The sequence below is a fragment of the Labrus mixtus genome, chromosome 8 (assembly GCF_963584025.1).
Source record: "Labrus mixtus chromosome 8, fLabMix1.1, whole genome shotgun sequence".
In the NCBI taxonomy this organism is placed as follows: Eukaryota; Metazoa; Chordata; class Actinopteri; order Labriformes; family Labridae; genus Labrus; species Labrus mixtus.
The window spans coordinates 1563392-1578267 of record NC_083619.1 but is presented as its reverse complement, the minus strand read 5'-3'; the positions used below and the strand labels follow the sequence as shown (position 1 = coordinate 1578267).

The following is a 14876-nucleotide window of genomic DNA, read 5'->3' as shown; positions in this document are numbered from 1 at the left end:
AGGCAGAATGAAAATCCTCTCCTTCCTCACTCCCAATGATGCCCAAAACAAAAAGATATACTGTCCACAATATCAGATTTCATTCACTGAGAGTCTGCTTCTGCACATCCATTTTAAAGCATGCACCATCAAGGATGGGAGCCACGGTTTAAAACTGTGATTAGAGGATTAGTGTCCCAGAGGTGGATGTCCTAACCTACCTACTTCATTCCTCCTGCTGATCCAGCTGAGCATTGTTCTGATATCTGACTACACTTTCTCCTGGACTACATAGTTTAATACTTGATCCTTGTTTTAGTGAATGGTACCTGAGTCCAGCTGAGTACATCAGGGATGATGTCATGGTGGTATACTGAACATTTGGTCCAGTGATCTTGGCTGAACACTGGTGAGCACATTTATTATGAAGACTGCAGACAAAGATCTTCAAAGCTCTGAAGTTGTTTCTCAGAGAAAGATGAGATTTAGCAGCTGACCACAGTGAGGCCCAGTTTTTGATTGAAATTATTTTGGGGGCATTTTTTCCCTCCATATGACAGGACAGCTGAGGAGAGACGAGAAATGTGGGGAGTGTCGCAACCTGGCTCAACATAGCAGTGACAAAGACCACACATAGTCGGCAACATTATTCAAAGGAGTTTAATTAAATTATTAAATTAAACAGTATTACACCTGTGAGGAGGTCAGTGTGTATGCAGTGATGAGTGTGTGTATGCAGTGATGAGTGTGTGTGTGTGTGTGTGTGTGTGTGTGCGTGTGTGTGTGTGTGTGTGTGTGTGTGTGTGGATAAATGAGTATCAAACTCCAACCAAAGCACAAACAAATGTTAACAGCAGTAAGCAGGAGAGAAGAGAACGAGTAGATTGAGCAGGTCTGCTTTGTAGACTCCCAAACCAGCCAGCTCAGGTGTGCTGCATTAGAGTCCTCCCTGACTCCACCCACATCTACCTGCAACCAGGAGAACACAGCCAGCAAAGGGAAACAAACAGGAAGAGGCCAACCTTGAGGCCGTAACAGGAGTCTAAAATGAGTGAGAAGCTTGCTGGCTTTGTTGTTGTCAGCACCATGTTTACATATGAGAGGTCAGCTGAGGAGAGAAACGTCTCAGAAACACAGCAGCAGAGAAACTAAGTGAATTGAGGAAAAGTAGATATTTTTCACAGCAGGTATAAAACATTTTGCAGCAAGTGAAATATATTTTGGAGTCCCTGAAAATGTTCATGTTTTTTAAAGTGTTTTTTTATTTCATGAAATACTTTTGCATGTAGTGAAAAGTTTTTCTCAACCATGAAATATTTGCACAGTTGACCTTCAGGGCCACCGTAATTTTTTCCCAAAATGAGGTGAATTGTTCCAATTTGACAAAAGCAGTTGATCACATAGCGCTGAAAAGAGAGCAGCTTCTCTCTGAAGTCTGAAGCGCTGTCCTGCACCTCAAACACAGTCCATTTAGCTGCATCATTCGCCGGCACCAGCCAACGTTGGCTTTAGACTCATTGGCGGGAATTTTAAGCTCTCTGGCGATTTCCAATGCTTTCATGTGAATGATGGCCCAAGTAATTGGCAGTCCCTCCTCTCGTTTTTCAATCACATACTCACATATGATCAATCTCATGGAAGCGGCCGGTTTTGGGACCACTGAAAGCTTTTCTCTGACTGTTCGTAGTTTTAAGATGGTCATTTTGGGCTCGCCATTTCCTTACATTACATTCTCCGACACCATATTTTTACGCTGCTTGGCAGTTGTTTGACGACTCTGCCAGGTGTATCACCATCATCTTAAAATTAGCATCAAAACTTCTCCTCATCTGTCTGTTGACTTGCCCCACTTTTGAGCAGCTTTGTTCCGGACAGTCACTGAGTCTCTCCATCATCACGCGAACTGTCACTGTTTTTATTGACAGCTCCTCCAGTCATGAGGGGCACATTCAGGTTATGAGGATTTGGCCCCACCTGCTGTTGTGGATGTATATTGCTGTTTAAATGTCTAGACCCCGAACATAGTACGACCCCTCAAATCTCTGATATTTCAGAGATTTGTTTATATTCGGGTCAATACGGTATTTAAATTGATTTCTCATTTAGTGCATATTGAATGTAGTTAATATCTACTGTCCCGTTACAGCCTTTATTTTGACATGTTTCACTTGAATTCACTCTTTTGATGCTGTTTTCCTGGTAAGGATTGTTCTTCTTGTTTTTTTACTTGTTGATTATGTGATGCCTCTAGAGGCCAGTACAAATGTTGCATGCCTTCACCAGTGCACACCTGTGGTGACTGCAGCAATAATGACTCTCTTTGTCTCAGTGGCTGAATCTCGATGTCCTCCCTAAACCCTGACCCCTGAGCCCTTACTGACTTAATTGCCATCACCTGGAATGTGATCGAGTGCATGAGGCTGCGAGGGCTCCAATGGTTAAATACAAATGGGACAGCACTTTGAACTTCTCTGTAACCATGACTACATGATGTAATGTGGCAAAAGCTTATTTTACGTTTTTTTTTACTTTTCTCACTCAGCCATGGCGCTTATAAAAAGGTCTACTCAATATGCCTATATATAAATGTATTCTGGGCCAGTGTGTCTCTGCACCCTGAAGAAGGTGTTAGCTGATACACGTTGGTGTATTTGAATCAGCCCCGGCGCCAGGATCACGTAATTGAGGGGGCAAATCTTGTATAGGCTTTCATACAACAGAAGGTAATCATTATGTTATTTCTGCATTCTTTCATCCTGGGGCCGGGAAAATAGTTGTGTTTTTATGAGATGCGAACAATTCCCCGCCTTACCTAAGTTCCCAAGGCTGAAATCACGGGGGAGGGGGGACAGGTGGGTCCGGACCCCCCCAATACTAGAAAAATAGAGAATTGTCCCCCCCAGTATTCATGTCATTATGAACATGTCATTTTGAGTGACATAATAATATGCATTGAAAACACTTCGTGAAAAAAAATTTGTTCTTTACGTTTTTAAAGATTAGATCCCCCCTTGCCTGACAGTGGTTTGGTCCACTGCTGAAACCCCTGCAGGCATTACAGTTCACCGCCGCCAGATTTAGCTGAATATAGCTGCTGGATCAGTGGAAGGATGCAAACTGTTACATACATAGGGTAACCTATAGACTAGTGCAATGATAGTTCGGTGCAATTTCTCCGCGTGTTGCGCTATTGAATCATTAGAACAGTTGTTTAGTCAATCACATTTCTCTTAAAGTAAGGAGTGCTAACCTCGTTTTATTCAGAAGAAAGAGTGCTTTTCAGAGAAATAAGCAGAAATATTTAAAACCATGATCACTGAAATAATAAAAAGTACTTAAACTTAAACTGAGGGGGCAGAAAATTCAACTGACAGGGCCCCACCACCTGGACCTGGATTATTTATACCTACGTCTGTTTTGGTCTTACATATTCCTCCACTTTTTTGAAGTCTTCCCTTCCATGAGCACCGGTGGTTTGAGGGATACCAGAAGTGCTCCTGTTGTCTCTCTTTAATATCCCCCTTTAGTTTGTATTTTCCTATGATAGTTTTCCATACTTTAAGACTGTGTTTCATCCAGGGGTCTTTAGGAGTATTTATGTAATTTAGTCAATTGTTATCCTCTATGATTGCCTGTATGGGGATGGGAGATAGAGTGTCCTCAATACTTTTCCATTGAGCAGTATATGATTCAATTCAATTCAATTCAAACAACTTTATTAATCCCTCTTGGGGCAATTGGTGTGGAGCAGCTCATACACATGAAAAGGAAACACAAACAATGACAAGTTGTTGTACAAGAAACAGATTACACAAGGAGTTAAAACATAGATAAGACCTAAAGGAGACACTGATATTAGACTGATTAGAGGTCAGCCAGACTGAAGACGAAATGAAAACACACTAGAGTGATCAGTCAAATAAAAGAATAAATAAAAGAGCTGTGGCACCAAAAGATAAAATTGTTAACCTAAAGAGCATTCAGTAATCTGATCGCAGAGGGGATGACCGATTTTGAGTAGTGGTTAGTTTTACAGGCAGGTAAAACATAATAACGCCGATGACCAGAAGAAGCTAAAATACTCTCAGCCTTTCTGAGTATATGCTGGTTACAAAAAGAGTTATTTAACAGATATGAACAATTCCTGTTAGGCTGTTTCTGTCTTTAACTGAGAGCTTGTGAAACCAACAGATAAAAGAAAAGCAAAAGAGACTCTCAATAAAAGACTGATGAAAACGACAAAATATTACAGGACTGAATGAGAAAGAGTTCAGTTTCCTTAAAAGGTGAATTCGCTGTTGCCCCCTCTTTACAATAGCCTCAGTGTTGACATCAAATGTGAGTTGGTCATCCAAATATGTGCCCAAGTATTTGTATGACCTTACAATCTCCACAGTTTTATTATGGATGATGAACTCTCTGGCTGCCTCCCTCTTATGTCTAAAGTCGAAGATGAGTTCTTTGTTTTCGAAACATTCAATTCCAAAAAGTTGTCGTCACACTATAAAATAAAATCAGGGAGCGCTGTCACATGGTCTGACTCTGGACCCTGGAGGAGAGACAACAAGGCTGTGTCATCAGAAGACCAGGTGTCTGCCCTCCTGAGAGCTCCTGTAAGCATCAGTATACATGATGAAGAGGAGGGGGGAAAGGATACACCCTTGTGGTGAGCCAGTGGAAATGGTTGAGTCTGATAAATGGTCATTTACAGACACCCTCTGAGTTCTGTCAGTCAGAAAGTCCATAATCGGGGCACTGGTGGCGCAGTGGTTAGTGTGCGCGCTCCATGTATGGAGGCTGTCGTCTCAAGCGGGTGGCCCGGGTTCACATCCCACCTGTGGCTTCTTTCCTGCATGTCATGCCCCACTCTCTCTCCCTGATTTCTGACTCTATCCACTGTCCTAGCTCTCCATTAAAGGCACAAAAATAAATATAAAAAAAAAAGAAAATCCACAAGCTGATGAGGCAGTTTAAAATCACAGATCATTCTTTCTATTAAAAGCAGATGAAAAATCAGCAAACAAGAGCCGAGCGTGAGCTTGTGGCTTTTCTAAATGTTCAAGATCTAAAGTTTTGCATCCTCCACACCTCTCCCTGCCTGGTAGGCAAACTGAAGAGGATCAAGGTTACCCTCCACTGTTGAGAGACAAGGGTTCTTTACCATTTTTCAAAGGTCTTCATAATTAATGAGGTAAGTGCAACCGGTCTAAAGTTATTTAGTTTCCTCGGACCAGTGATCTTTGGAATAGGCACCACTGTGGAAGATTTCCAGATGGCAGGAATAAAGTGACAATCCAGTGACAACTGGAAGATGTGCTGGAGAACACTGTTAAACTGGTCAGCAGAATAACGTAATGTGTGTCCACAAACTTGATCTGGACCGGGGGCCTTTCTCATGTTAATGTTTTTAAGATGATCTCTTAAACGTTCTTTAGAGATGACAATATTGCCTTCCAAAAGGACAGATTCTTCGAGTTATGGATTTCAATTCTTGAGCTGAAACTAAAGAAAGGAATCAAACTCCATCTTGTGATATCCTCCTAGATTTTTTCATTTAAAGGTAAATAATCTCATTCTGATGGCATCGTCAAGTCTTTAGGTATGTTGATACTTAGATATTTAATAGACTCTGTGTGCCATGTCAGTGGATATCTGCTCTGGATTTCTCCTGCTTGTTCATAGTTGTAGGATAGAATTTGAATCAGATACTGATCTTTAGGGATGTAAGGATTCACTCAACTCACAATACTGGGTTCATGATACGATTTTCACGATTTTTTTTCCAAAATAAGACTGAAGACAAAGTATGACTGAAAAAAATTCCATACATTTTTGATGAAAACACCAATGCTCCTCCTAATCTCTTTGGCTCTTCAAACCCGCTTGTCAGTGTGGTTTGGCCTTTTAATGTTTTTTTTCTCTCAACAAGGGGAGGTGATTGGAGCTTCTCATCGTGGTGTTGATTAAATGCTGCATGATGTTGGTTGTGCTATATGTGTAGTTCTCTGTCTTCTTGCAATACTTGCACACAGTTTTTGTCCTGTCTGTAGCATACCCCATGCTGTTACAGATGGCCTGGCTCTCAAACTGATGTTTCAGACTTTTTTTTGAAGTTCCTTACTTTCTGTTTTTAATGGAAACAGCGTAAGAACTAAAAGAGAGTAATAAAGAAAATATTACTATAGTGTATAACTACAAAATATATGAACTTAAACCTTTAAATGTTCTTATGTGTAAAATTATGACCTATAATATTGTTATTTAAAGCCTCATGAATTAATATGAATTAAACCTTATGCACACCTCGACATGAATGCGCGCGCACACACACACACACACACACACACACACACACACACACACACACACACACACACACACACACACACACACACGTTAACCTGATCAAATTACGGTTCCAAGATGCAGCATCTTTGCTAACCAACACACATTCTAAAACTTAATAAAACTTAAAAATGCGACTTTTAAGTAACTTCTTATCAATGTGCATGTGAACAAAATAAATACAAACCTCGTGCCTCAAACAGCGGGGTGCTTAATAAAAGAAATGACCGTAATACTTAATGTTTGAAACACATGTAAGCAGGTTTTACTGCGTCTCTGCGACGTTACTTTTTCCCTTCACTTCCTGCACCTTTCCTTTCAAAATAAAAGCATCCGTCTTTTCGATGTAACTAACAGGAAGTTATCACAAACCTTAAGAAATAATTTCAAATTAAAATACACACTAACAACAGACTACTGGGTCATTTACACTGTCTGTTATCTTCTCACCTGCTTCTTTATCTGTCTTGGGGAAGCCAAAATGCTTCCACAACTCCGAATTAAAAGACGGTGGTGCGTCCTCAATTTCAAAATCGGCCTGACCATTGTAACCACTGGCCCAGGAACATTACTTTTGATTCAGAAAATAACAATCAACAATTTACTCTTGAACCATTCTGATGCAAAAGTAATTAAAAAACAACTTTTATTTAATTCATTGAGCTCTAATTATATAAAATATTTAGTATTTTCTCATATTTATTTGCTTATGTTTATTCACCATGCTGGTAACTGTAGGAGTCTATTTAATCTAATTGATATTAATATGAGGCTGTGATAGAGCTGGAATTGTGAGTGTGATCATGTCTCAGAGACTCCTCATCCTTAGATTTTTACTTTAGGAGCTCTCATCAGGGCTAAGATGCTTTGTGAATAACTTCTTCAACTTTTTGTCGGGATCTGATGGTTTTAAAACCGTTTTACCAAACGTGTTTTTTATTAGAGAAAACCTGTTCTAAAATCTGAGAGCGAGTGTACAATTCAAGTGTCGCTCGTGGGAGTGACAGCAGTGAAGCTGTTGGCTGTCTTTCAACTGTGACACACATGCTTATGCTACGTTGATGCTGTAGCAGTTATTAGTGAGAAGTTCTCAAAATAATTACTGACAAAACACCTGTATTAAAGGAAGCGCTGTGAAATTGAGAATGTGTTACTATCTTTTTTTTCTTCTTCTTCAGGCAGTATTTTAAGTGCTCGGGCCAGCTGAACGTGCAATCCGCTGACCTGGACTCTGTCAATCATTCGCCCGGGCCAGCGGTCCAGTTAAAATGTCGAGCCCTGCTGTTTCCTTTAATGACAGCAATCAATATAACAACTGAACAATTTGAGCTGTACATTGAACTAAACATCAGAACATTTATTTTTATGATGATGTGGATTCCCGTTGTTGATATGTTTGATGATGAAGAAAGAAATTCGCCGTTGAGACTGACTTGCTTTCAAACAAAATTGTTTCTTAACAAGATACAGAATCACTGAACACGTCTGCTCAGGAGAGACAAGAAGCCAATACCGATCTCTCCCGAACATACACTGAGAATGCTATTTATACACAATGTCACAGGACACATGAGGACATCTGTTTGTTTTTTAGGACAACCCCTCTTACTTCAACAGCAGCAGGGGTTTCTGTCTTAATCATATGTATGTCATAAACTTAAAGGACAACACAGGTCACAGGTACAATCTCCTGTCTAGATGTCCCTGGGCAACCCTCTGGACATAAGGGTCCATTTGTTCACATTCCACTGTGGGGGATCCTAGCTTTGCTCTAAGCATTTCCTGACACTCATAACTCATCCTGCGAACAACCCCTCTAAACAACCATTCCACTGAAGGAAACCCCTTTAACAGATGTGTGCAGTATACACTTAAAGATCACTATAATATCTCTGTCCTAGATATTTAAGACACTTCATATTTCCCCCCTTCGAGACGATAGTCTTGAAAACAAGAAAAATGATACAATTATGATGTTAATTGGCCTCATAAAAATCACTTCTATCCATGCTTAACCTTAGCAATATAGGAAAAATATTTGTTTGTTCTTGAGTGTGAGAGCGAAAAACCCATCTGGCAGCTATCTTTCTTTTTTATCCATCAAACAATCTAGACAGGAAAACTCTCTCACGGTCCCTCTGCCCCAGGCAACCACATATAGTACTCCAAACCAATCAAATCAAAAAGAAAATGGTTATAAAAACTTTATAGGACGATATAGAAATGCATACATTTAAACCCTCAGAAATAAAATCAAAAAAGTTGTCCAAAGTCAGGCTGGTCGACCCATCGCACCTTCCAATGGACCTTTCCCTACCTAACACCACTTTCCCTAAGGATCGATAAAGAAAGAAAACACCTGAGGTCCCAATATATGCATCTCATACAGTTCCTGAAAACTCCAATACTAATCCCAATAATATGTTTAACTAAAAATATCTACTATAGAGTAAAAAGTACATTATAATAACCAATAATACAAATTACATTGTAATGAAGAAAATCCAATACTATAAAAACATACATAAAACATACATAAAACATACATATATATCAAAACTGTTGCTTTTTAGCAGCATAAGCTTCTACTGTAATAACCCCTCAATGATTTTTCAATCGAAACCCCTCATCATGATGTCCTCATTCAGGGTCCACTGTCCATGTCCATCCTCCATTGTCCTAAGTTTGGTTGTTCAAGTCCATTAGGCTGGAAGGATCTCTGGACAATTAGCCACCCTCACTTTGGTCTCCCAAATATTGTCCTAGGAAGAAAAATCAACAACCAGTATCTTACAAAAACATCAAAAATATATTCATTTTTGTATCATACTTTCACATTATTCCACTACATGATTAACATATTCATTTTCCCCCCTTTTATCCATTCACTTCTTTGTTCAAAATAATAGGGAGTCAATGATGAAGTCAGATATTCAAAATGGATATTTCTCTACCAGTTCTTGTCCAATCTCTATGACCTCCTCATCTTCGCTTAGATCATTACCACTCAGTAGTGGCATCTGAATGTTTTCTCCCATCATCACAACTCCTACCCATCTCAATATCATAGCTTTAGCAAAGGTCAACAACAGCATACAAAAACAAAACATCACACATAGTGATAGAAGAGTAGCCACCAGAATCTGAGCCACTATAGCTCCCATTGGTCCTAATTGGTCTTGTAACCAAGCATTCGCAGACCATCCTGCTCCTTCTGATGGACCAAATGAATCCCTTATAAGTTTCAGTGCATCTATGACACTAGTCATATTGTCAGTAGCATCAGGGATCAACGTATAACAGTCACCTCCAGTTAAATTTAGACTTTTACCTCTAAGTGGCTTTAATCAAAACACCATTAACACCAACAGAAACATCTTCATCAAATTCAGACCTATGTGTTGGCAGATTTTAACAATACATTTTTTAACACATCATTCATTTTTTCACAAACACCTTGGATTCGCAGATGATAGACAGCTCCTAGACGTTATTTAATTTCCAATTTTTCAAAATTAGTCTTACTGTTTTATTCACAAACTCTTTCCCATTATCCGAAGATATGCAGTCTGGGAGACCCCACCTGCTTATAACCTCACGACACAAAAACCTGAAAACTTGGCAGCAGACTGAGCATCTTTCCGCTTGGTTGGACAGGCCTCAGGCCACCTTGAAAATCTATCCACAACAACTAGCATATATCTTTTACCTCCTACCGGTCTTATCATATCAACAAAATCCACAACTAACTCACACATAGGACCTATTGGTGTCCTAACATTGTTTTTAGACAAATTGTACACCTGCCTATGACATAATCAATCTGCTCAAGCAAATACAGTACCCAAAAACCATACTCTTTCTTAATCTTTCTCCTAACTCCCCCCTTGCACATGAGCTAAACCATGTGCTTCCTAAATCATCAGACCTAGCAGGTCTAACAATTTAATTATCTGAGCATTCACTTATCTCTCTACTTCCTGAACCTTCACTATTCTACCTTACAATTCCTTCAACATAAATCTAACTCCTTGACCTTTCCTGTAAACAACAGAAAAGTCCTCTCCAACCTCAGCATCTATCTATACTCCTCTGAAACTTCCTCTATTCTTCCTCTTTTCTGTAACATTCACAAGCAAAGTGGCTTAGCTGTCCACAATTATGACACATTCCTAAAGACTGTTGGAAATTTCCTCCTCTACCTCTTCCTAAACTTCCTATCTGTGGTTGATCAAAAACTGACTGTGGAAAAGGTGCAGTGGGGATCATGGATAACAGTTGAGGTATCTGAAACTGGATCTGTTCATGCTGTGATTGTGGTGGTAATTGATTTGGTTGAGGTTGACTTTGCATAACCACAGCTTGTTTCTTCTCTTTCTTATTATCTACCAGCTGTAGTTGGTTAAGTTTGGTTAAGAGTCTCCTGGTCCTGTTCTTTCTGGTCATGCTCCTTTTTCCGACATAGCTCAACTTGATGTGCTATGTGATCCTTATACACACCTTTTGCCATGCTACCAAGACCAACTACCTCTGCCAACTTGCTCCTCACTGGTAGGGGCAACCCCTTCTGTATCTTAGCTCTCAAAATTGATTGCTCCATTTGATTCAAATCCGGGTCATTTCCTGTGACATTTCTCCACACTTGATGAGCTCTTGACACATAAGCTCTTGGGTTTTCCTGTGGGCCTAATGATTCAATGAGAATATTATCAGGGTGCACATTTGTTGGAAACGTATCTCTCAATGCTCTCCACATCCGACCTCTACTTGCAGCTAACAATTCTGGATCATACACTGCAGTCGCCACATATCTATTAAGGCCTGCTGCTTGCAGGATTTCTTCCATCGCTGGGACCCCAATGAGGCTAGCCAAAAGTCTCTTAATGTCTCCCATGGCAGGCTGTGTTCCCACCAAAACCTCTTCTAACTTTGAAACCCAAGGATGTGCTCCATCCTGAAGAGTGGGTAACTTTTCAAGTATGTTTGACATATCTGTACTTTGCCAAGGTTTATACTCTAAATTTTGACCTCGCACAACTACTGGACACATTTTATCAAGTCTCTTTTCTTTTCTTGGACGTAATACATATCCCAAAGTGTCATACTTTTGAGACTTCTTCTGTATTTTCTTCTGTGTTTTTTGCAGTTCCTGTAATTGCTTTTCCAATAATCGCTTAGTTTCTGGACTGGTAGATTCACTTATGTTCACAAGGCATCTATTTATAGTTCTCTCAACCTCTCTTAAAGTGCTGCATCCATCATCTGTGATATGATAGTTGCCCTCCTGTCTAATCACTGGGAGCTGAGGATAAACCTCAGTAAACTTCACTTCCTTCTCATAAGGTGGGGGCTTCTTTCCTAATGCAGTATGTGAAAAGGATGTGTTAACCTTTTCCATTAACTTTCCTGCTGTCTTATCATTTTTCTGTATTTCTTGCATACTGTGGTCTCTTTTTTCTCTCGCAGCTTCTAACAATTTCTGGCCCTCATTTTCAAACAACTGCAGAATGCCAAGTTCAATTTGTCTTTTCTCCTTACGTCTTGTTCCCATTTTACCTTTCTTCTGATTTACCTTATATGTAGACACAAGCACCTGTATTGTTTTGATCACATCCGGGTTCAAAGTCCCCTCTACTGGCCAAGGCTGTTCAATGTCAGGCCAACGCTTGCTCCATTTTTCCCCGATATTTTTGGAATATTTTTAACTAGAGGATTCGTCTTCTGTACTACATCAACCGGAGTGATTGCTTTTGTAATTTTGGTGTCCATCTTTGACATTGCAATGACCCTCTTAGTTCCTTGTATTGTAAGTCGAACTGAACTAGTTAAAAACTATTTTAGAAAGTACCGTGTTACCACACTTGAAAGTGAATAAATTTGCCAACCCCAAAGGAGACCAAAGGCTTCTTACTATGAAAGCAAAAGCACTTGTTTATTACCTAATACATCTAATCACACCTATTTATCTTAAATTATGGCAATAATGTCAATGTTCCATCTCAAAATAGCCCCAAATCAAGATAAATCATACTCAGATAATGAAACCAGCATTCACAGCATTTGAATCAAATCAACTTCTCCACAAATGATCAATCAACTCATCAATACTCCATTAATTAACCAAATGCTTCAATTAGTCAGTCTGTTGCCAAGATTTTCTCCTGCAATGTGATATATACAAAGAAATACTGTAAGCCCATGTGTGAAAACAAACTAAGCATGTGTCAAAAATGTTGACTATAAATAAATGTATACACACATAGAGAAATGCAGGTGTTTGTTGAAAGAGTTTGTGGATAAAACCGCACTGGCCTTGATCAAGCTGGATTCAGGATCCCTACTCGCTGTCATCCGCAAGCTTCCAGTGTTTGTGAAGTAATGCCAGGTTTCTTATCATCTGCCTTTTGGACTGATCCAATTCAGACACTCCATCTCCTCCAGTTCTCGCGCAACATAGTAAAAACAGAGAAGACAAAAGAAAGAAACAAAACAAAAGTTTAGTGTCTTAGGGTCGCTCTGAATTTGTATACACAATGCAATAACAATTCAGTGAAATATGCACACATTATCTGTCATTCATTTTTTTTTCTCTATCTGTGGCAAAAGCTGTCTCCCTGCTGGGGGTGTGTTTTCCTTCCCTCTGTGTCCCCCAGAGAGAAGAAGAAGAGGAAGGCTCCCTCTCCACTCCTCATCAAGAGGAGTAATCTAATTGACTCTCTATTTGAGGCAACGCCTCTTGGAGCTTCCAGTATGAACTGGCTGTCAAAGAGTTAACATCATGTCCAAACCCAGTGCAGTTAATGCACAGAGTCTACAGACACACAAAAGCCAGCACAATATTCTCCCAATCAACAGCCAAATACAAAATGTATCCTCTGAAAAACTAACTTCTCCACCTATTTTAAAGAAGACTATTCATTCTTTTGAACTGACAAAATTCGCAGCATAATGTGGTCACACACATACACACAAACAGACAGAAAGAGGAGAAAAATTCACACTCCAATCAGCCGGCAGTTTTAACTTTCTCAGACGATTTTCTTTTCACTATTCCTATTCCCTGAATATGTGCAGACTATCCTCACTGCACTCTCCACTTCTGTTAGAAAACAGATACTATATATATGTATCTATAAACGTCCTTTATTAGGCTCATTAGTATTTATCAGATTATATAAACGTCCTCTGAGGGGCTCATATTTTATCAAGTCGTATATATAAACGTCCCCTGAAACAAAGGGCTCATAGGTATTTTAACACTGATGAAGATCAGATTAAATAAACGTCCTCTGGAACAAAGGCTCATAGGTATTTTAACACTTATGAAACAAAAAATGTCCCCTTATCAGTTACTAAATCACCTTTAACCAATCACCTGCTATATATGCCTATTTAATAATACATCTATTCTATTTATCAATCACACACAAACAAGAACATTTCCGGATCCAACACACATAGCTTCACAGATCTCTCAAAAACATCCAAATCACAGTGCAACCCACAAGACACAGGCTGTCTTGTAACACACACACACACCCAAGCTGTACAGCTGCACACAAACACACACAAGCTTCAACCGCGATTCACCTTAAATCTTAAAGTCGACTCACTTATAATTTTCCCTTCTAACTTTTTTACTTTGGCCAAACTTTTAACAAATTGTCTTTTAACAAATTACTTCACACTGCATGTTTCAATGCACACTGTTTCTCTATTCAGCACTTTAATTTTTCCACTTTTCTCAAAACTCTTTTATCTCTCTTTTCATCTTTTTACTTCTCTTCTTTATTTCTCATCTATTTAATCTCTGTATTTCCTACATTATACGTTTAATTTCTCCAATTTCCCATTTCCCTGGCCAGGGATCCCCTTTGTTTTATTTTTACTCAATTTGACTACTTCTTAAAGCCAACTTTCACTTCAGTGTCTAATTTACACATGACTTACTGTTAAAAGGATACGGGCCCTGTCCTTGTTAAACTTGCATAGTTTTTTAGCTAACTGGTCTCTAGTTAATTGTTGCGCTTATACTAACTCTACCTTTCAATTTTATTCTCTTTTCTCTTATTTATCTCTTATTCTCTTTTATTTATTTTATCTCTTATTCTCTTTTCTTTTCTTTATCTCTTATTCTCTTTTCTTTTATTCCCCTTTATTTATATATTTTTTAACTCAATAAACCCCAATTTAGACGGAGAATTACTCCAACATCAACACATCATTGCACTTCAGTTCTTTGACAGTGGAGCCAAAGTTCAGACAGAATCAACTCCCCAATGTGTAAAAACAACACTCACGCTCTGAGGTGATGGAGGAATGCTCCCACTGAAACTCTCGTCCACTGCAGAAGGCCCCAACTGATCCTGTTCCGTGACGCCAAAATTGATGTGGATTCCCGTTGTTGATATGTTTGATGATGAAGAAATTTGCCGTTGAGACTGACTTGCTTTCAAACAAAATTGTTTATTAACAAGATACAGAATCACTGAACACGTCTGCTCAGGAGAGACAAGAAGCCAATACCGATCTCTCCCGAACATACACTGAGA

The 14876-nt window shown here is 39.3% G+C and overlaps 1 protein-coding gene across 10 annotated transcripts in view; it reads left to right on the top strand.

Annotated features, from left to right (window-relative positions):
• The window catches only part of LOC132978584 (NACHT, LRR and PYD domains-containing protein 12-like), a 52998-nt gene that overhangs the window by 11589 nt on the left and 26533 nt on the right, over window positions 1–14876 (top strand). The gene's annotated exons all lie outside the window — the stretch shown is intronic.